Here is a 21,031-nt window from a genome sequence, read left to right as displayed (position 1 = left end):
ACTACTCCAAAATGTGTCTCTTTAACATAAGGCTTATTTTAGGCTGATTATTTTTAAGAAAGAAAGACTCAGAAAGTTTTTCTTTTTACCTCCCCCTTATCTGCCTAAAAGTATTCAGATTGAAAAAACCTGTCTCAGAAGCAAGCCATCACCTCAGCATAACATGAACTAGGTGGTGGGCAGGGAGGAGCCTAGAAAAGCCTGTTTGCTGGGCTCCCCTCTATGTTCTTCTGTTTCTGTGTGGCCAAACACTTGTTTTCCAAACGTTTGCTCCTTTTCACCTACCTCTGAATTGCCTGCCTTCCCTTTGAAGTCCCTGACTCTCCCCACCCCAACAACTTCTTTTGTTGTCTGCTGAGGATGGTATTTAAGGTGAGGGCTTTGGCCATTTTGGTGAGTCATTTGGTTGTCCTGGATTTCCCTACATATACATGTTAAACTTTGTTTGTTTTTTTCCTGTTAATCTGTCTCATATCAATTTAATTCTTAGACCAGCCAGAAGAACCTAGAGGGTAGAGGAAAATTTCTTCCTCCCATACAGTACTTACACAAACCTCAATGGTATAGCTTACCACACACCTAGGCTATAAGGTACTAATTTTTTTTTTTTTTTGAGGAAGATTAACCCTGAGCTAACTACTGCCAATCCTCCTCTTTTTGCTGAGGAAGACTGGCCCTGAGCTAACATCCGTGCCCATCTTCCTCTACGTTTTTATACATGGGACGTCTACCACAGCATGGCTTTTGCCAAGTGGTGCCATGTCTGCACCCGCGATCCGATCCAGCAAACCCGGGCTGCCAAGAAGTGGAACGTGCGCACTTAACTGCTGCGCCCCAGGGCCGATACCCATATGGTACTAATCTTATGGCACCACCATCATTGACCAAAACCTTGTTATTGAGTACATGACTGTAATTACTTTTACCATATCAACTTCTAGAGAGAAGCCTTGATTTCACATCAGATATTACTGATAATGTACATAGAATACAAAATTATCAACTACATTTCTTATTTTTGTTGTTATTGACACTCATGTTATAAAGACAATTCAATTATACAACTATTTGTTCTATGATTAAAATATGCACAATACTGCGTAATGGCACATAGTAACAATGTTAATATACAATTAAACATTGTATGTGTTGAATACAAAAGTAAACCCATAATGAGTGTAATGGAAAATAATCTAAGAAAAATGCACAATTAACCATAACATGACGTGAACTTTCGAAGTGATGTGAACGATTCAAAGTGATGTGAGGTTTCCAGGAGACTGTAATTATATCAGGTGAGGACTGGGAGGGGAAGGAAATCTAGGGGGGCTGCATGTCAAAGGGATTCTCAAGACGGCATTGGGAGATAGAACTTCAACAGCCAGAAATGGGTCAGGAGCAGTCCAGACAGAGAGAAGTCACGGGAAACATGGCACAGAGATGGGGACACATGGCAGGTGTTAGGTGACTGGTGACTTCTTTGGTCGATGGTAATCTGAAGGAAACGCAGACAGGGAGAAGGTGGGGAGATCGGGATTTCACGTGCTCTGCTAGAATCAGAAAAAAAGGACTAATTTATATCCTCTAATCTGCTGTGGGATTGCCCAAACGCTCTACAATAAAGTATTTAAACAAATCTCCTCAAACAAATTGGCAGTGAAAACTAGGTAACTGCTTTAGATAAATTGTTCCGGATTTTAAAAGCAGGGTTATCACGTTTAAGTGCCTGAAGTTAAGCCCAAATTTGCTTCAGAAGTAGAAGATGTAACTTGGGTAATCCTTTTAGCAAACACGTTGTGAAATTCTCTCTTCTATTAATTAGTGAATGGAGTAAGCTTAGATATTTTTTCATCCCCTTAAAGCTAAAATTATTTCACTAATTCTTGACTTTCTGTTCATTAAACCATGAAAATACTGGATAATAAAGTTGATTATAAGAAATCACGAATATAGTATATAGTTAAATCTTGGTCCCTAATATTAATTTATTTTTTGTTTTTCATATATCATTTTTTAAATTATTTCTTGACTATACTTCTATAGGGAGGATTGCAGCTTTTTCTTGAATGCTTGCATTTCCGATGGATGGCAATGCGGTCACATGGCCGTTTGAAATTGTGAGAGACGATCATAATGAAAGGGAGCAGCTGTTCGTCGCTGATGAGGAACTCTACGTAATGCTACTACAAAAATACACATCTTCCGTATCAATACGATAGTTTTCATTTCAGCCTTTCTCTATGTGCCTTGGAATTTTCTATGTATATTTTTCACTGCAGGAAATATAATGTTTTGAGGGAATATTGTAATAAGATCTAAGTGTCATACCAAAGGAATAGTTTTGCGAAATTGGCTCAGATTTGAACAGCTGCTGATTTCCTCTTTTTATTATTTCTAGGAAGTGAAACTTTTGAACTAGATTTTCCTGAGGTGGTTTACAGGAAGCTCATATATGAGGAAAAAGATAATAAAGTGCACGAATCCAGGTAGAAGAAAATTTTTGCGTCAAAACGTGTGTTTGAGAATATGTTTAAAAATTATTTGTAGTGATACATTGCCTTCCCATCTTAATGAACTTTATTAAGAGATGTTTTGATATAATAGTAAAATTTGCATTCATTATTTTTCTCAAAACTCACTCAAGCAGGAGCAGTTTCTTAGAAAGCCCGTGGCAGTTATTTGGAGTCAATGCCTGCTCGTTAGGATTCTGCTTCAATGAGGTGGGACTGAGGGTCTTCTCAGTACCATCTCCTGGAGCCTTGCGTGTGGTCTCGTGCAGCATCATGCGTGGGCACAAAGCTGCAAAAATGCAGTAATCATAGGAACATTTAATAAAAGCCAGAACTAAGAATCTCACCTATATTTGACTCTCTGTTCAAAGGTCAGCTGCTCTGATTTTAGCCTAGTAGAGGTAATAGCTAAATAATGATAATACCTCAGATTTACGTTAATATTTGCAGGTAACATTATCTATTAATAATATAAGAAAAAAACAAGTAACAAGTAACAGAAAACAAATAATGTGATATTTACATTAATTTTACAGATACCAAGATTACAGGTAACATAATTATTTCATTTGATTTTCTGAATTCAGAAGAGAGTGATGAAATCTCCTAATGTCGCTGAGTCTGTTGTTTCACCTGTCAAACAGCTTTAGTAACCACTCTCTCCCGCCTGAGTTGACATGGCTAGTGAGGGTGAGAGCTGGACTCTAACCCAGGACTCTGAAATCCAAAATGGTGATCCTTTCTCTTTAGGAAAATGTCAGTTGTCCCAGGAAATGACCATACATGATCTATTCAAAGGCTCGTGACTCCAAACAACACTTTTAGTCTATTTTCTCATCTATTTGTGCTAACTGCATGATGGCAAACATTTGAAAACTAAAATGTTCAGTCAAGAATTCAGACATTTTTCTCTCTGTGATATCCACCAGACATGTAGAAACCCAGAATCTAGAAAATTCTGAACGAAAACTTTAGAGAGCATGTGGCCCATAGGCTCAGTCTACAGAGGACAACACTGGATCGATGGTTCTCTTTACAAAACACAGCAGGGCTCTCCGTGAACCCGACAAAAATTAGACATAATATTGTGGCAATGATGTTTTTAGAGAAAATGGTTATGCTCTTTGGGGTTTTTCATTTAAACAGCCCTTTTTATATTTGGTGGAAGGAGGAATTCTGTCACACTCTTAAGTAAAGAAAAAGCAGTCCAGACCATTTGTGGCAGAGTAAACTGGAAGGCACGTAATTCCAGGGAGGGAAGTGTCTCAAAGGAATCACCATTTGGGTTCTTAGGTTCACCCTTGTTACCGGATTGGTTTAAGAAACTTAATAGACATGACAATGCTGATGTTATGGACCATCAGGGAAGATCGCTCAAAACAAGAATATGCTACAGAAATAAGACATTACAAAATAATTGCCTTCTTTCTTTGTAATGTTTGAGTTTTCCAAGATTGGCAGAGACGGAGCACCATTGCCTTAGCACAAAGCCATGCCAGAGCCTGAGTGTGAGTGCTGACAAAGAACAGAATTGTTCTGAAATGACATCAACACAGCTTGGGACTGCAGGATTCGGGGGCTTTATTTTAGCTTATTAAAGTTTTTCCCCTTTAAGTATAACACTGCATTGAATCTAAGATGCCACAATGTTGTATATTGCAGTTTAATGGTATTAGGTAAAACCTGGATTGTATTCTCCCAGTTGAAGTTTTCGTTATTCTGAGTGGAGTGAATTTCTTTATAATAAAATACGAATAATCCAGGACAACAAAATTATTTTTCCAGTTTCTATCAATATATCAGTTCTCAAAAAGTAATTGGGAGGCCTGCCCGGTGGTGCAGCAGTGGAGTTTACACTTTCTGCTTCGGCGGCCCAGGGTTCCCTGGTTCAGATCCCTGGTGTGGACCTATGGCAACGCTTGGCAAGCCATGCTGTGGCAGGTGTCCCACATGTAAAGTAGAGGAAGATGGGCACAGATGTTAGCTCAGGGCCAGTCTTTCTCAGCAAGAAGAGGAGGATTCATGGCAGATTTTAGCTCAGGACTAATCTTCCTCAAAAAAACACAAGTAATTGAGCACCTATTGCTGTTTTGAGAAAGCGCTAGGTGTCACAGACCTGGGCATGCCTTCAGAGAGCCTACAGTTATCTGTGCATTTTAATACAACCTGAGAAGAGCAATACAGAGCCAAACACAGCAGAAAATATGGCACGTGTCGGAGCAGAGGTAGAGTGTGTGGGCCAAGACGGGGCTTGGTGAATCAGTAAAGGGTCAGTTCCAATAATCAATTATTTTGGTGACATTTAGACTTTGTATAATTAGTGACACCTCTGTTTCTGTTTTCTTTGAAAACTGCTCTTTTAAGTTCATAAAGTTCTAAACGTACGGTAATTGTTAATAATTGCTAATGATAATGCTACAACATAGAATATTGTTGTGATATAAGGAATGGTCTCCTGCTCCTACAGCTGGCATGAGCAACCAAGAATCCTCTCTTTAAGTGTAATATCTACTAGCATTTTACTTTGAATAATTTAAAGTTGCTGTTTTTAAAGGCTAAAAACAGTTGAATATGGGCAATTTCATATGACCCAAACTGTACATCCTGCTAAATGGAAGAAATGTCCAAAGTGACTCTTTCATGCTGTCATTTTGTGCCTTCCCCCTTTTTTTGTTGCCTAGATCTTACAAGAAATACAAAATCAATAATTTTCAGTTTTAATGAATTTGTCACTCCTACCAAATACCAAAATTTATATATATATTTTACACGTGGTTGGGAACCAGAAAAAAATGGATTTTTGATTAAAATGGTGGATTTCTTGCCTTTAATTTAGTCAGTGGTCTTAAAGAGAATTCCAAAATGCCCAAGATAACCTAAGATACTACTGGATTCCATAAAATAAAACTCGCCCAGCCCGAGTTCAGTAAGTGGTCTTGGACACGACAAACAGTTGCGTCCTTGGCATCCAGTTGGAAGGAAGCTTCACGCCCCTTCAGGGAGTGGCCGGCGGTCATGGAGGTAGTTATGGAGGGCACGCAGGTGACAGAATTAAGGTGCAGCGGCTTCCTTAGGGGATTTGGGGAAATACAAAGTACTAGACTCTGTCGGAACTTTAAAGTACAGATCATGAGTAAGAGATTTATGAAAATAGGAATATAAACCAAGATCTTAGGTTCATTCTCAACTTGACTACCCACATTTTTATCTTGAAAAAGTTACCCTGAAGCAAAAAATAGTAAAAAAATGATCTTTTTTATTTTCAACTTTAATCTAGGATTCAGTTACTACTTGTTTAAATGAGATAACAGAAGATTGCAATCAAATATGGATTAAATAATGGGTTTGGAAGCATAAAGAGCTGGCTTTAAAGTGAGAAGATTGCATTGTTCCCTTGTGTTTGGCTTCTTAAGTGCTCCTGCCTTGGGGATAACAGATGTGTTATCATTTCTGGGAAAACCTAGAAGAAAAGGAAACTCATTTCTCCCTTGCTTATTTCATTAGCCATTGTGGGGATGGGCAGGTGAGGGTTGGCAGATGTGGGAGGAAAAAAGGCAAGAAAGGACCCATAGTTTTTTTTTTTTTCATTAATGTTGTGGTAGTAGAAATGTAGGCTGTGGATGAAGCTTTCAAAATATCTTTAATTTTTAAAATACTATGTAAATTTCAGTAAAGGCTGTTTCTAGGATACTGAATTTAGAAATCAGGAGATGATTAAGATTAACCTAAACCAAGAGTAGAGAAAAATGAATAACTATCCAAAGAGATTTCCTAAGCACTAATATTCTTACCCAAAGTCAACTTGCCCTGCATAATTTTTATAGATTATTGCATTCTTTTGTGTTTGATGTTATCTCTCTCAGTGCTGTGTACAGTTTTAGGGTAAATAATTGTAGGCTAATATTTAATATGATGTCATATCAGGATTAATTTGCTGTTATAATGTCCATGCATTTGACACTAATGACTCTATAGCAATCAATATTTTAGCGATCTTTCCATATTTATAATTTTTTATCATGTAGTCATATATTTCAAAGTACTTTAAGAAACCTATACATATGTTTCTGTAGCAAATTTTCTGAGTGATAAAGATTTATATTTTTTTACAATATATTTTTTTAAAACAGAATAAAGTGAGCAAAGGAAAGTCAGGGTGATTACAACTAAGTTGATACCAATTTATCCAATCAGCTATGGTCTAACAATGGGCAAAAAGTTCTACCATTTTGCAATTAAATTATCAATTTTTATTCTGAAATTATTGAAAAATTTCTGTTTTTGTTCTATTTTCATTGAGTTTTGAGAATAAAGAATTTGCCTGTTACCCTGTGTGAGTTTTCTGTGACCACTTCAACATTCCCTGAGTTTGCCTTCTATTTCTGAGAATACTTGAAACGTGCACCACAGAATTTGGCATTTAAATATATTTCATACACAATTCAGTATTTATTTCCTATGAATTTTTTTCAATAATCTACTTCAGTGGGATGTTCTTAATCTAGCAGCTATTTCTTCTTCTCTCTGCCGTGTCCCCTACATTTTAGGAATACTTCGTAGATGGCATTTCATTATTGCCTGGGCAACACATCAACATTAAGGCTCTTAGAAGTTTCTCATCCTTTGAAACTCAATGTTTTTTAGTATTTCCATCTGCTAGTTAAAGCAAAACTACTAATCCCTTAGCATTGATGACCAGCTGTGCTTAGAATTTTCTAATTTTGGTTGACTATGTGTTTAAGCCAGATGAAACTAAAGAGGCAGGATTTTGGCCTATGAAGCAAGCATTTTGGTTCTTGTTGACTTTAGGTAGGGTCACTCGACATGGACATGTCTGAGATGCTTGTGAACTGGTGGATTTAGATTCCTTGATCTGCTGACGGCCTGTCAGCCTGCCCTTCTGAACAGTAATGAGCACATTGTAAGTTCATGGGCCAGCTTGACCCATCTTACACTGAGCTCTGTCCTGCCATCTTCTTTTATTATACTCCAGTTGGTTTTGGGACACGTATCAGCAAGAAGCACCCCATATATTCAGTGAGAATGTTCAGAAACTTTCTTTGAAATATGGGATAATAGAAACAATACACACGTAGATAATTAGTAGTTTTACTCTTAGAGTCATTTCTGCTCCAATTTCTACTGTCTTGCAGGATCAGAATAAGCGTGCAGTCTTCTGCTGGAAAGAAATGGAATAAATGGTCATTTTGAATTTTTAAAAAAATGTTTGAATCTCTGAGAGCTGTTTTGCCTTTTGGGAGTGGTTTAGAAAACCACTAGATCTTTTGAAGCTAAATTAGAATGGTAAGTATTTTATGAAAAATGAAAAAATAGAGGGGCTAGCCCTGTGGCATAGTGGTTAAGTTCTGCACACTCTGCTTCAGTGGCCCAGGTTTGTGGGTTTGGATCCTGGGTGCAGACCTACACCACTCTCAACCATGCTGTGGCAGCATCCCACATATAAGGTCGAGGAAGACTGACACAGATATTGGTTCAGGGCTAATCTTCCTCAGCAAAAAAAAAAAAAAGAAAAGAAAAGTAGAAACATTACAAAATATATTTATTTCTATAAAATTAGCAAAAATGAAGAATGCTGTTATATTCCACGAATTTCAGTGTGTGATAAGATTTCTTTCCTTTGCTCCTGGTGGGAAGGTGAGCATTCCCTCCTTTGCTACCATTTTTTACAAAGAGTCTTAAGATAATTAGACATAATGTCAGGTAAAAAGTCAAGATATAAAATTATATAAAGTCTCACTTATGGAAAACAGGAAAATAAAAATTTCCAGAAGGGAATACATGAAAATATAAATAGTAATTATTCTTGGGAAGTGGGATTATGGATGTAGGAGAGGAAAAATAATTTTCCCTCTACCCTTCTAGGTTCTTGGATGAGAGTCCCTGTAATAAAAAGACAGATTAACAGGAGAAAAACAAACAGAAGTTTAATACCATGTACGCCTCCTGGATGCAAGGGAGAGACCCAGGAAAACTGAGTAACTCCCTGAAATGGCCCAAGCCACCACCTTAAATACCAACTCTGGCTAAGGAGAAAGGAAAGATGTTGAGCCTGGGAGTCAGATATGTGCGGTTTTCAGGCAAAGCATGGCAAACAAGGGTCAGGCCTAGCAGCTTTGTCCTTGCCTTCTGCAGTATAAGAGTTTCAGAGATTTGGTCGACACTCTTACAAATGGAAATTTCCCTTAAAACTGTAACTATCGCTTACAGAGGGGTAAATTTAACTTTAAACTTTAACTTTTACAAGAGTAACTTTAACTCAAAAAGGTAACTTTAATGTGCCTCTAACAAAAGGGTTTCCAGAGCTTCTCCTACGTCTGCTTTTTCTTGAAAATAACCAGTTCAAGATAATCCTGTGCCAAAGAGGCGTATTTTGGAGTGGCAAATTCTGCTCCACTTCATGGGTAAGCTTATACTTTTATACTTTATTTTAATATATATTTAAAATAGATTTTTAATATTTTCCAAATGCTAAGCTGAGCATGTATAATTCTTATATTTAAAAAACCCCCCAAATTCTATTTTTTACAAATGAGAAATAACGGTGATTTCAATAAATGGTGTTGTTGGGAATAAGGACATGAGGGACAGACACTGCAACCTAATACTCAGTCTTCCCTCAAACTATGTTTGGCTCTCCTATGATAAGTTTTATGTAATTTCAAATAAATTCATATTCATGGCTAACTTACATAGAAAGTTCAATTTGACTTTAAAAACTCCTGAAGCCGAAGCAGGCGTGAAGCTCAGGCGCGCGCTGCATCCCGTCATTATCGCGCAGTGGGCGTTCCCTCTCTGCCTGGCCTCCCCTCCTTCTCGTCCCTTTGCTGACAGGATGCTCGAGCGCTGACTGCCGGGGGGAGGGGGCCACCGAGTTAGGTGCAGAGGATAAAGAAAGGTACATAGCCTCTGTCTTTGACGGAGTTTGCAATTAATAGCATAAATGTTCTTGAAAATTTATCTTCATTTGAAACTCGAAGAGATTTAGGAGGAGGAAAGTCTTTCGGGACAGCACACGTTCAAGTTTAATTATTTAGAATCTCACAGGAAGGACGGGCAACTGCATTCTTTGTCTAATGTACTTAAGACTGACTTTGCAATCTATTAGCTCAACTAGGAGAGCCGTCAGCTTGCTGGAATGAAACAGGTAGCCTTGTTTCCTCCTGAATTACAGACACAGAGAGGGAGATTGAAGACCACAGGGGACAGATCTTTGAAACTGTCTCTCTGATGTGGCATTAACCACTCTCCATTTTCTTCAGAAGTGAAAATAAAGCCAAAGGGTAAAAAAAGGAGAAATAACAAAAACATTTTTATAGTTTCTTTATATAACCTAACCCAATAATTTCAGCGAGATAGGGAAGAATTTCTTTGTCTTGTGGATATTCATCTTTTCTAAGTCGAGTTTAGCAACATGGTAATGTAACGAGTGGTGCAAAAACGCTCTTGGATGACCAGTGGGCAGTCAAAGCACGCTCTGTAAATCCTGTTATTATTCCCTGTTGCTTTCTTTATTATTTTCTGCCTTATCCTGTTGAAAGGATTCCTTTACTCAACGTCTCGTCCTTTCAGTAGCTCATTTCTATAAAATCAACTGCCCGTGCTAATTGCAGAGGCATGGCACACACGCACTGAGGAGACACCTACAGGATAACATCTTTATCTTAAGTTTTATAGAGCCCAAGCCTGCTTTTATCTTTTAATTCTCTCTGCAGCAGCTGTACTTATCTTTCATGAGCAGATTTGAAATGTGATGAAAATGCTAACAAATTTGCCAATACATAACCTTTTCTTTCTAATAATATTAAGGATTAGGATGAGTGACTCATTTTCTTATATTATTCATATGCAATTGTGGTCGTTGCTGACTCCTTAATTATAGCTATTAGATATCATAGAATTTCAAATCACTTTGCAACTTTCCTATTATTTGCAAACCAGGTATTTTATTTCAGGGATGCCAATATTACTGCTCCAATATTCAAGCATATTTTAAGAGCTAAATTTTACATCATTCAACTCCTGTGGAAGCAGATAATATTAACAAGGGACATCTCAAATGATCTCCCCACCCCCACTATTCCCACAAAATATTCGTTTTTAATTAATGATAAATAATGTAAAGAAACATGCATTTTTTTAAATTAAATGCCTAGAAGTCCAAGTTCCCTTAGATGCAGACAAAATCATTGGTATGTCTGAATGAAAATTATCACTTTTTGTTCACTTGGATAAGGGTAGTAAGAATAATATCTGATATTTTGTACTTATCATGTGATAGCCATTACGATGCCTGACTGGGAATATTTCATTAATTCACACAGTAATTGTAATATTTCCATATTATAGATGAAGGTAAGTAATTCACCCCAATTTGCGTGGGTAGAAACTGACATAACTAGGATTTGAACCCTTGTCTTTCTGAGTGACCCCAGAATCAGCTCCAGAACCCCCTCCACACACACTTTTAATCACTATAGTTTAATTTGCCTTTTTTTTAACCTTGCTATCCAGGTGCCTCTGAGTGATAGCACCTCAACGCAAGGTTGACAGAAGGGAAGCCATATTGTAGAAGAGAAACCATATTCTAACTTTGAATGACCTCTGATTAACTAACCTATCCGGATATGCACCCTCCAGGAGATGTACGTGCTCTGTAGACTTTGTGCCCTTTCCCAGTTGCTATAAGTTGGTAACTTTGTTCTTTTGAGTTCCTTAGGAATGTGATGACCCCGGGCAGAGAGTCTATGTTGATAGCTCTCATCAATGACAACTGAAAGATCAGGGTATAGGGCTGTTGCTCTGGTCTCTGATGTGTATTTAGTAAAACAAAAGATGATCAGGAACTTAGACCAGATGTCTTCCCAACCCAGAGATGAGATGTCTGCCCCCACCTGGAGACCAGATGCCTCCTCCAGCTGGAGACCAGCCCCGATGTAACTGGCCCGTAGTCTTTGTTCTGTAAGAGGGCTCTTTAGGACAGTAGTCAGTCACCTTCCCCCTTGCTAGCAAGCTGTAATAAAACCCTTTCTCGGGGCTGGCCCCGTGGCCGAGTGGTTAAGTTCACGCGCTCCGCTGCAGGCGGCCCAGTGTTTCGTTGGTTCGAATCCTGGGCGCGGACATGGCACTGCTCGTCAAACCACGCTGAGGCAGCGTCCCACATGCCACAACTAGAAGGACCCACAACGAAGAATATACAACTATGTACCAGGGGACTTTGGGGAGAAAAAGGAAAAAATAAAATTAAAAAAAAAAAGACTGTTAGAAAGTCATCTGACTTACTTTGGGATCAGAATTTGAAGTAGACCTAGCTTATGTGCTTATTTTCCTGTTGAGTCAATTTTCCTGTTTTAATGAGGTTATAAGTGCAAATATATCAATATCGCTCATAGCTTCAGTCTTTGGAAATCTTGTGTAATTTGTATATCTTGTCATACACTTTTGGAAGAATAAAACTGTCCTTCAGTTAAATAAAGATAAGATTACCTAACTACTGTATTAATAAAATTGCATCTAGAAATTCATTTAAGCTCCTCTGAAGAAATACACTTTTAGATTAAGACCGTATAATTACCATTTCACTCGCCTTAAATTAGACTAGATCAATCCACAAAAGAAAAACATTAGCAGTGAAACTGTGCCTCACTGCTCTTCAGGCGCTTCTTACTTAGCTTTTGATGTTTTATTTGACTTTATGTTTTGCAGTGTTACAATAGGCTCATGTAGATTGTGGAGTTTTGTCAAAGTTGGCTGAAAGGTATACCAAAAATAGCCCCTTAGAAGGTGGATGTGTGCTCCTCATCTGGAAGGATTAGAGGCCTGCCTTTGCATCCAAAATGAGAAGACGTTCTTGAGATCCAGGCTCAGTTCACCTGTTATCAGTGCTGGAAAATACACTTCCCTGGGCATTCACCAGCAGTAAAATACTGTGGAGAGGGCAGCCCTGCACATGGGAAGAGAAAAATGTGAAGAAGCTGAGTCAGTCACTAGTATTTATGATGCTAGGGAGGCGACAGTGGAGGGAGGGTGGTGAGACTAGCATCACCAAAGTGTTGTCTTTCCCCTTAGAGGATGTTTTCCCTGTGGAGACTTTTTAGTAATTATTATTCCATTGCAATTTTGCTGTTTGCTTTTATTTCCAATGAAAAAGATTAAATGTAATCATATAGTGTTTAAAAAAGAAACAATTCCAACAAATTTTAAGCTATGACATTGAGTCAAATAGTTATTAAATTTCAGGTATGACTGAAAAATAAAGGAATTTATGCCTCACATTATAGTTATTTCAACAGAGATTATTTTATTTAATTTTAGTGAGTTTTAAATTTTATATTGGATGAGATAGCATTAGCTATGCTGAGAGGAAAAAAAATTGAACTCTGCTATCTCTGTGGTCTAACCTGCAGAGGCTGACTTCCCGCTAGGGCTCCAGGGCTCTGTGGTTCAGGCTGCTTTCCTGCACAGCTCTCCTCCTGGGAGTGGTGACGGGGCCCGAACTCCTCCATCTTGCAACGTGTTACCTTGGAGCCTATTCCAACAGCAAGGAAGGAAAACCAAGAACACAGAGAGGGCAGACCTGATCTTTGCTGCCTCAGGCAGCAAATGATGCTCCTACCTGCTCCCATTCTATTGGCGAGACTTGTTCACATGACAGCCTCTAGATGCAGGGGGCTTGGAGATGAACTTTAGCTGTATATGGACGAATATGAAATAACTGGATGAATGTATAGCATTATCTTTGCCACATATTTTAAAAAAATGTTCATGGCATCTACTAATTTCTATTAACATAAGCACATTTAATTTGAAAAATTAAATAAAGGGAATGGTTTGATTTTTGGATTCCCAAGCACCATTTTCTAAGAATAGTGCCAAAGCTAAAATTTGGTCATTGAATCTCAGACCCTTTTGTTTGAGATCTAACATCTTTTCACCATGGATAATTCAGAACGAGCCAAGTCATGGACTTGGTTAGCAAGGAAGAAATGAGTTCTAATTAACTGTAGACACAATCTCCGATATATTTGATTATTAACATATATAATACAGATAAATACTGTATCTCTATACATCTGTATTATATATATCTATATTATATATAGATATACATCTAAAAAGGAAATAAATCCTAAAAAGCAATGCGCTCATATAAGAGATGTGAATATTTGATTTCTGTGAAGCCATAGGATCTGTCTTTTTGTATTAAATCTATTTATTATTTCATTTATTTATCCTCTAATTCACCCATGAATTCAGTAAATAGCTATTGAGTCCCTAAAAATAGGCCAGACACCTTGCTAGAGCTTAAGGATAAAAATAAACATAAACAGGTTCCCTATGTGTAAAAAGGTTGTAATCTAGTTGGGAAGAGTTATTTCTCACTGCTTAAAAACAAAAACAAAAACCACAGAATTAAACACCCAATTCCGAAGGAGAAAGACATGCTTCCAAGCGCCGAGGGGCAGAGATGAGGCTGCTGCCACCTCTTCTTGGGAAATGGTGAAATCAGATGATAGACTCACCGAGGGAGGGGGCCATGAGTGTTGAAGGTTGCTATACATTTTCTAAAAAGAATTTGAGAAGGTGTCGCTGACATTATCTAGGACTGGGTGGTAAGTGTCCTCACGAAATATCTGAATAAAATGTCATTAACTCCAAAGGCAATTTTGGTAATAGATTTTTCTTTCCTGCTTTGGACCTGTGCTCCTCTGTTGGGATTAGGCGTACATGTATGCACATGGTCGGGTGAATATAGATTTTATATAATCTATTTGGGTTATTATTTATTTTAAAACACATTTGACTTTTAAAAAATCTTTCAGATAAAACATGGATATAGCCTCATTAAGAATTAAGCAACATGGCAGCAATTTTGTAAAATTTCGTAATTTTTCAAAGTCAATATTCCTTTAGAGAATATGAATCATGAGCATGATAATGTTCTTCTTTTGATTTTAATAGCATCACAGAACGTTTCCACAAGAAGTTTGACATTTAAAAATTATGTTAGTAATGGAACTTACAGAGGATAAAAGATTATATTAAATTATATTGTCATTAGTTGAAAAATACTATTTCTGCATTTTTATCCCTGAGGGTGTCTTCTCATACCCCCTATTCCTGTCCCCCCTGAATATTATATGTGTTCTCTCTCAGAAATAAAGAATTTCCTAATATCATTATATTTTATTAATATTATCAAAATCCTTGTAGTCAAGATAGACTTATTTGGGCCAGCCTATGGGGCTAATGGGGCAGGACAGATTGAGAAGACATTGGCTCTGGGAAATGGCCTAGACATAAGGGGTATGACAAATATTGATGGTTTAGACAGTAACCTAAAATGAAGACACCTGGAGGCCAGCCCTTGGGCCAAGTGGTTAAAGTTTGGCACATTCCACTTCACCAGCCCAGGTTTGCAGGTTCAGATCCTGGGCGCACACCTGCACCACTCATCAGCGGCCATGCTGTCGTCACATTCCACATGCAAAATAGAGGAAGATTGGAAGATTGGCACAGATGTTAGCTCAAGGCAAATCTTCCACAAGTCAAAAAAAAAAAAAAAAATGAGGTAGATTGGCATGGGTGTTAGCTCAGAGCATATCTTCCTCACCAAAAAAAAAAAAAAAAAAAGTATTAAGGTGAAGACACCTATCAATATGTGTTCTGAGGGCAAATGAAAAGTGAATTTACAGAATATGGTATTCTATTGAAATGGACAGGGCAAGTAAGATATAGAGACCCAGAGTAATAGGAGTTAGCATTGGAGGCTTAGACTGGGTAGAGAAAAAAGGCGTGATGAGAATACGTATTTGGGTTTTGTTCAGACACGCGCGTGTGCGTGTGTGTGTATGTGTGTGAATTTGTTTCCTGACTTTGTCAGTAGAGGATTTAAATCAGTTAGAAAAACACATGTACTAGGACCTCTACCTCTGGTCAAGATGGATTAACAGGGACTGAGTAGGATGTCCAAAACAAATACAAGGCAGGACAAAAAGATGTAACCAAAAGCTGGTTCTTTGAGAAGACTAACATATTAATAAACATCTGACCAGACTGACCAGGAGAAAAAGAGAGAAAACACACGTTAGGAATAAGAGAGATGATATCACTACAGATGCTGTAGATATTAAAAATATAGTTAGGGAATACCATAAACAACTTTATACCAATATATGTGACTATTTAGAGGAAATAAACGCATTTCTTGAATGACATACACTATTAAAAGCTTGCTTAAGAAAAATTAGGTAATCTCAAAAACCGTATATCTATTAAAGAATTGAATTTCCATTTAAAAGTCTCAACACATAGAAAATAGCAGGAAATTCTACCAACTTTAGAGGAGAAATAATATCAGTTCTACATAAACTCCCCTGGAAATCGAAGAGGACTGAATATTCCCCAACTTTTTCAATGAGGTCAGCATTACTATGACACCCAAATCAGAAAAAAACGTAAGAATAAAAAATAACTGTGCAATATCCCTTGAGAACATAGATGCAAAAAATCCTTCCTAAAGTTTTAGGAAATCAAATCCAACAATATAGAAGTGGGAAATATGATGACCAGGTTGAATTTATCCAAGAATGAAAGGTGGTTTGCATATTTGATAACTAATCAATGTAATTCACCAAATTGGAAAACTAAAACTGAAAAAAAAATATGATCATCCCAGGAGACACACAAGAATGCAGTTGACAAAATCACATCTCCATTGCTGATAAAACTATCAGCAAACCAGGAATAGAAGGGAATCTACTTCAGTTTGGTAAAGGGCATCTACAAAAAGCCTCGTGGTAGCATAAGACAGCATGATGAAAGACTGAGGCTTTCCCCCTGTGATCAGGAACAAATCAAGGATGTCTGTTACTACTTCCACTCAACTTTGTGTTAGAGCTAGTAAATAAGTTTATCAAGTTTTCAGGAACAAGCTGAATATATAAAATTAATTTTACTTCCATATACTAGCAACAAATATTCACAAATTAAAATAAAATCGATGCCACCTATAGCAACAAAGTTATTGAATATTTAGAGATAAATCTGACAAGGTGCAAGATACATACATTAAAACTATAAAATGTTACTGAGAGAACTTGAAAAACACCTAAATAAATGGAGAGGGATACCATATTCGTGGCCAGAATGATCAATATTGCTAAGATGACAGTTTTCGCCAAATCTATAGATTCAATAAAATCACAATAAAAATCCTAGCAGGAGATTTGTCTTTGGTAGAAATTGCCAAGTTGATTTTAAACTTCATATGGAAATGCTAAGTAACTAAATGTAGCCCCAAAATTTAAATCCTTAACAAAGAAAAAAAGTTGGATGGCTAATACTACCTGATTTCAAGGTCTATTATAAAGCTACAATAATCAAGCCAGAGCAGTATTGGCATCAAGCTAGACAAATAAATCAATGGAATAATGAGAGAGTCCAGAAATAGACACATACACATGAAAAATTGATATTTGACAAAAGTGCAAAAGCAGTTACCTGGAGAAAGGATCACTGTTTTTAAGAAACAGCCTGCAATAATTGGATACCACATGCCAAAAACACAAAACAAAACAGAAGATAACAAAAAACGAATTCTAATCTACAACTTGCAGCATATAAAATATTAACACAGAATGGATTAGAGACCTAAATAGAAAATCTAAAACCCTAAAACTTCTAAAGGAAAACATGTCAGTTTGGCTAGAAGATTCAGACTTTCTTTCTCATGCTGCAACTCCGCATGTAGTTATTCCGAAGCACCTGGAAGTACAGGAAACACACTCCTCTTAGCTAGAGAAGACAATTTAAAAAACCCTGAAAACACTGGAGAGAAACTTGGCCTAAGTCACAATTTTGATTAGCTTACGCTATAATTACATTCAAACGTAATCTCTAAGAGGGAGCATTCTTCTTGACATGCCTTGCAAATAAAGTTGGCAGTTAATGAGTGCATTTCCGGGATAAGGTGAAAAGTTCTATACACAGTGTCAAGGAAAGATTGCACTGGACAGAGTTAAACTGGCAAGAAAGACTGTTCAAGGCTGTTGCAATAGGAGAGAGAGATTGAATTCAACTCCGCTAAACAAAAGGCGGGAGGGTTTTTAAGCGCTAGGGCGAGCTACTGGGCGAGTCCTGGAGGGCTTTGGGGGCAGAGTGGTCACTGTGTTTAGGCCGTCTGTGTTTGCTAAGTGGCGCTCACGGTAGTTAGGCTCCTGCACTCTCACAAAGACTGGGAGATGATTGCATTTCAGAAGACGGCTCCCAGGTCCTTGAGAAAGACATTCCTGAGCAGTAAACTGTGCAAGAGGCTGGGAGAGGGTTTATATCTCAAAGGGACAGAGAAATAATTTACCATTGAAAACTTTCTAAACTACTTACTCTCAGAAAAGGCAGGTCAGGGGTTTATAGTTTGAAAGAAACCTGTTTAAAATGTAGTCAAACTGAGGGGAACTTTAAGGCCTCGGGCCATCTTGGTCAACAAATTACTGGGAATATTACGCAGAAGTTTAACACAGCCAACCTTGTTCCTTTTCACAAATGCAGATTTTACCACACAAAAGAGGACAGAAGGATTAAGGTAAATCCATCATCATGCTGGAAAACAATACCTCAGAGAGTGGATTTATGGTATCTTTTTATGTGAAAATACGTATGATTTTACTTATTCTAAGGACCTGGAATGCCACGGCATAATGCAATGTAATTGTCCTACTTGAGGCTCATTATTGTGATTTATGATGATTTGTTTTTGTGATGATGATTCTCTTCTTTCGATATCTAAACAGACTCTAATTTTTTATTCTTTTCGTGTATCTGACTTTAATTGTTCAACACAGATGACTTTACTCTCAATAGATTCAAAAAGTTATAAAATATTTCATTTTGTGGATTTTTAAATGTATAAAATTGCAAATTATATGTTAATAAACCTAAAATTTTTGTGCCCCATTTTGCTAAGTTATCATGTTGAAATAATATATTCTGACAATAGTAACTTCAGGGTTTGTCAGTTTTTCTAACATAGCGTAGTAAACCATACTATATATTACTTTCAAGGGGAAACGTGTTTGAAATGTTTGTGTTAATTAGGTCAATTTAAGAATTAAGAGGTAGAGTTAATTATAGACAATGCTGATTATATACAACCTTTGTTGTAACTATGAAGATTTCAAGACTGTTTTAAAAGGAAAATGTAGGTGGCAAAGAAGCTGATTTCTATTCAAATACAGTACTGTGGTAACCGGAATTCAGAAGGAAGCAGGGAGACCCAAGGCAGTCAAACCCGGCCAGACACCTGAATACGTGACTTGTTGCCAAACACTGTAAAAGCCTGGAGAAAAATTTACTGAAGAGGTTGGTGATGGGATAAACATTCATCTTTTCCTGAGCTGAAATTTCTGCAGGCGTTCATAGGACCAGTTTGGAACTCTCTTCCACAAGGAAAAAGAAGCTAGTGTAATAAATTTAGGGATGAGGAAATAATATTTCTTTCATAGTGCTTTCTTATACATTTTGCCACAAATTGAAAATAGAAACACGGAGGATGTGAGCAGAGAGATCGAGGGACGGTTTCAGCCCTGCCACTACCATCGCTCACGGACTGCAGAAAATCCCACTGTCACCCACTTCCAACACAAACTTCCAGGCGTGGGTGAAAAGATGTTGGTGCAGAAGGCCAAACTGGCCAAGCAAGCTGAGAGATATGTTGACATGGCGAGCTGCTTGGTCTGCAACTGAGCAAGGGGCTGAATTATCCAAAGAGGAGAGAAGTCTCTCGGTTGCTTATAAAAACCTTGCAGGAGCCCATAGGTCATCTTGGAAGATCATCCCAAGTATTGAGCAAATGAGACAAGATGCTAGGAAAAAGAGCAGATGGCTTGAGAATACAGAGAGGAAATGGAAAGTGACCTCAGAGATATCTGCAAAGGATTTACTGTCTCTTGAAGTTCTTGATCCCAATGCTTCAAAGCACAGAGCCAAGACTTCTACTTGAAACTGAAAGGAGAGTACTACTGTTACGTGGCTCAGGTTGCTGCTGGTGATGACAAGAAAGGGATTATGCATCAGTCACAGCAAGCATACCAAGAAGCTTTTCAAATCAGACATAGGAAATGCAAACAACACATCCTCTTGTACCGGATTTGGGCTGTAAGTTCTCTGTGTCTATTGTATGAGTCTGAACTTCCCAGAGAAAGACTGCCCTCTTGCAAGGATAGCTTTTATTCTCCAAGTTTTATTGAAATATAATTGATATATAGCATTATATAAGTTTAGATATACAACATAATGATTTGAAATATGTATATGTTGCTAAGTGATTACCACAGTAAGTTTAGTTAACACTCATCACCTCATAGTGAACAAGTTTTCTTTCCTTGAGACGAGAACGTTTAGGATATACTCTCTTAGCAACTTTCAAACATACAATACAACATTGTTAACTATAGTCATCATGTTGTACATTGCGTCCCCGGAACTTATTTATTTTATAATTGGAAGTTTTTACCTTTCGTCCACCTTCATCCATTTTGCCACCTTCCCCACTGCCCCTGACTCTGGCAACCGCAAAGCTGACTCTGTTTTGATGAATTTGGTTATTTTAGATTCCACGTATTAGTGAGATCATGGTGCTTGTCTTTCTCCATCTGTCCCATTTCTCTTAGCACAATGCCCTCAAGGTCCATCCATGTTGTTGCAAATGGGAGGATTTCTTTCTTTTTTATGGCTGAATACTATTCCATTGTATATATATATATATATATATATATATATACACACACACACACACACACCACATTTTCTTTATCCATTCATCTGTCGATAGACACTTTGATCGTCAAGGCAGCTTTGGATGAAGCCATTACTGAACTTGATACAGAGAGTCACACAGACAGCATGCTAATAATGCAATCACTGAGAGGCAGCTTGACAGGGTAGAGGTCAAATACCCAAGGAGGCAAAGCTGAAGCAGGAGAAGGAGGGGAAATTAAACAGCCTCCCGACTTTTCTATTTCTCATTCTGAAATTTATACAGTGGACCGTTTGTTGTCCATATTGCCCCACAAATAGCTGTCCATTACAATTTATGACAAATATATGTTACTTCTATTCGAATTTCTATGTTTAACACAGTTTTTATGTTTAACATTAGGGGAATAGAGCCAGTTAACATTTAAAGATTGATCTGTTTTCATTTTTTTTTTAATATTCAGACTTGATTTGTTTCTCCATTTATTCAGCTCTTGTTTTAACAAGATATTTTATCTTGCTTTAATAAGGTTTTGTTATTTCTTCCTATAGGTTTTGAACCTTTATTTCTTTTTCCCAGAAGTGTATCATTTTATTTGGCTATTGTCAATTAGACTCTTTTTTTATTGAAATATAATTGACATATAACATTATATTAATTTCAGGCATATAACATAATGATTCAATATTTGTATATATTGTGAAATGATCACCACAATAAATCTAGTTGACATCCATCAGCACATATA

General features: G+C 37.4%; 1 long non-coding RNA gene and 1 pseudogene across 1 annotated transcript in view; both read left to right on the top strand.

The window, feature by feature from the left end:
- Nucleotides 1-21,031, top strand: part of LOC139084837 (uncharacterized) — an 85,123-nt gene that overhangs the window by 44,902 nt on the left and 19,190 nt on the right. The gene's annotated exons all lie outside the window — the stretch shown is intronic.
- On the top strand, nt 19,020-20,717 carry LOC103544303 (14-3-3 protein zeta pseudogene; annotated as a pseudogene).

This window comes from Equus przewalskii, chromosome 1 (genome assembly GCF_037783145.1).
Source record: "Equus przewalskii isolate Varuska chromosome 1, EquPr2, whole genome shotgun sequence".
In the NCBI taxonomy this organism is placed as follows: Eukaryota; Metazoa; Chordata; class Mammalia; order Perissodactyla; family Equidae; genus Equus; species Equus przewalskii.
Note: the sequence above shows the minus strand (reverse complement) of the source record. Positions and strands in the feature narration are given on the sequence as shown.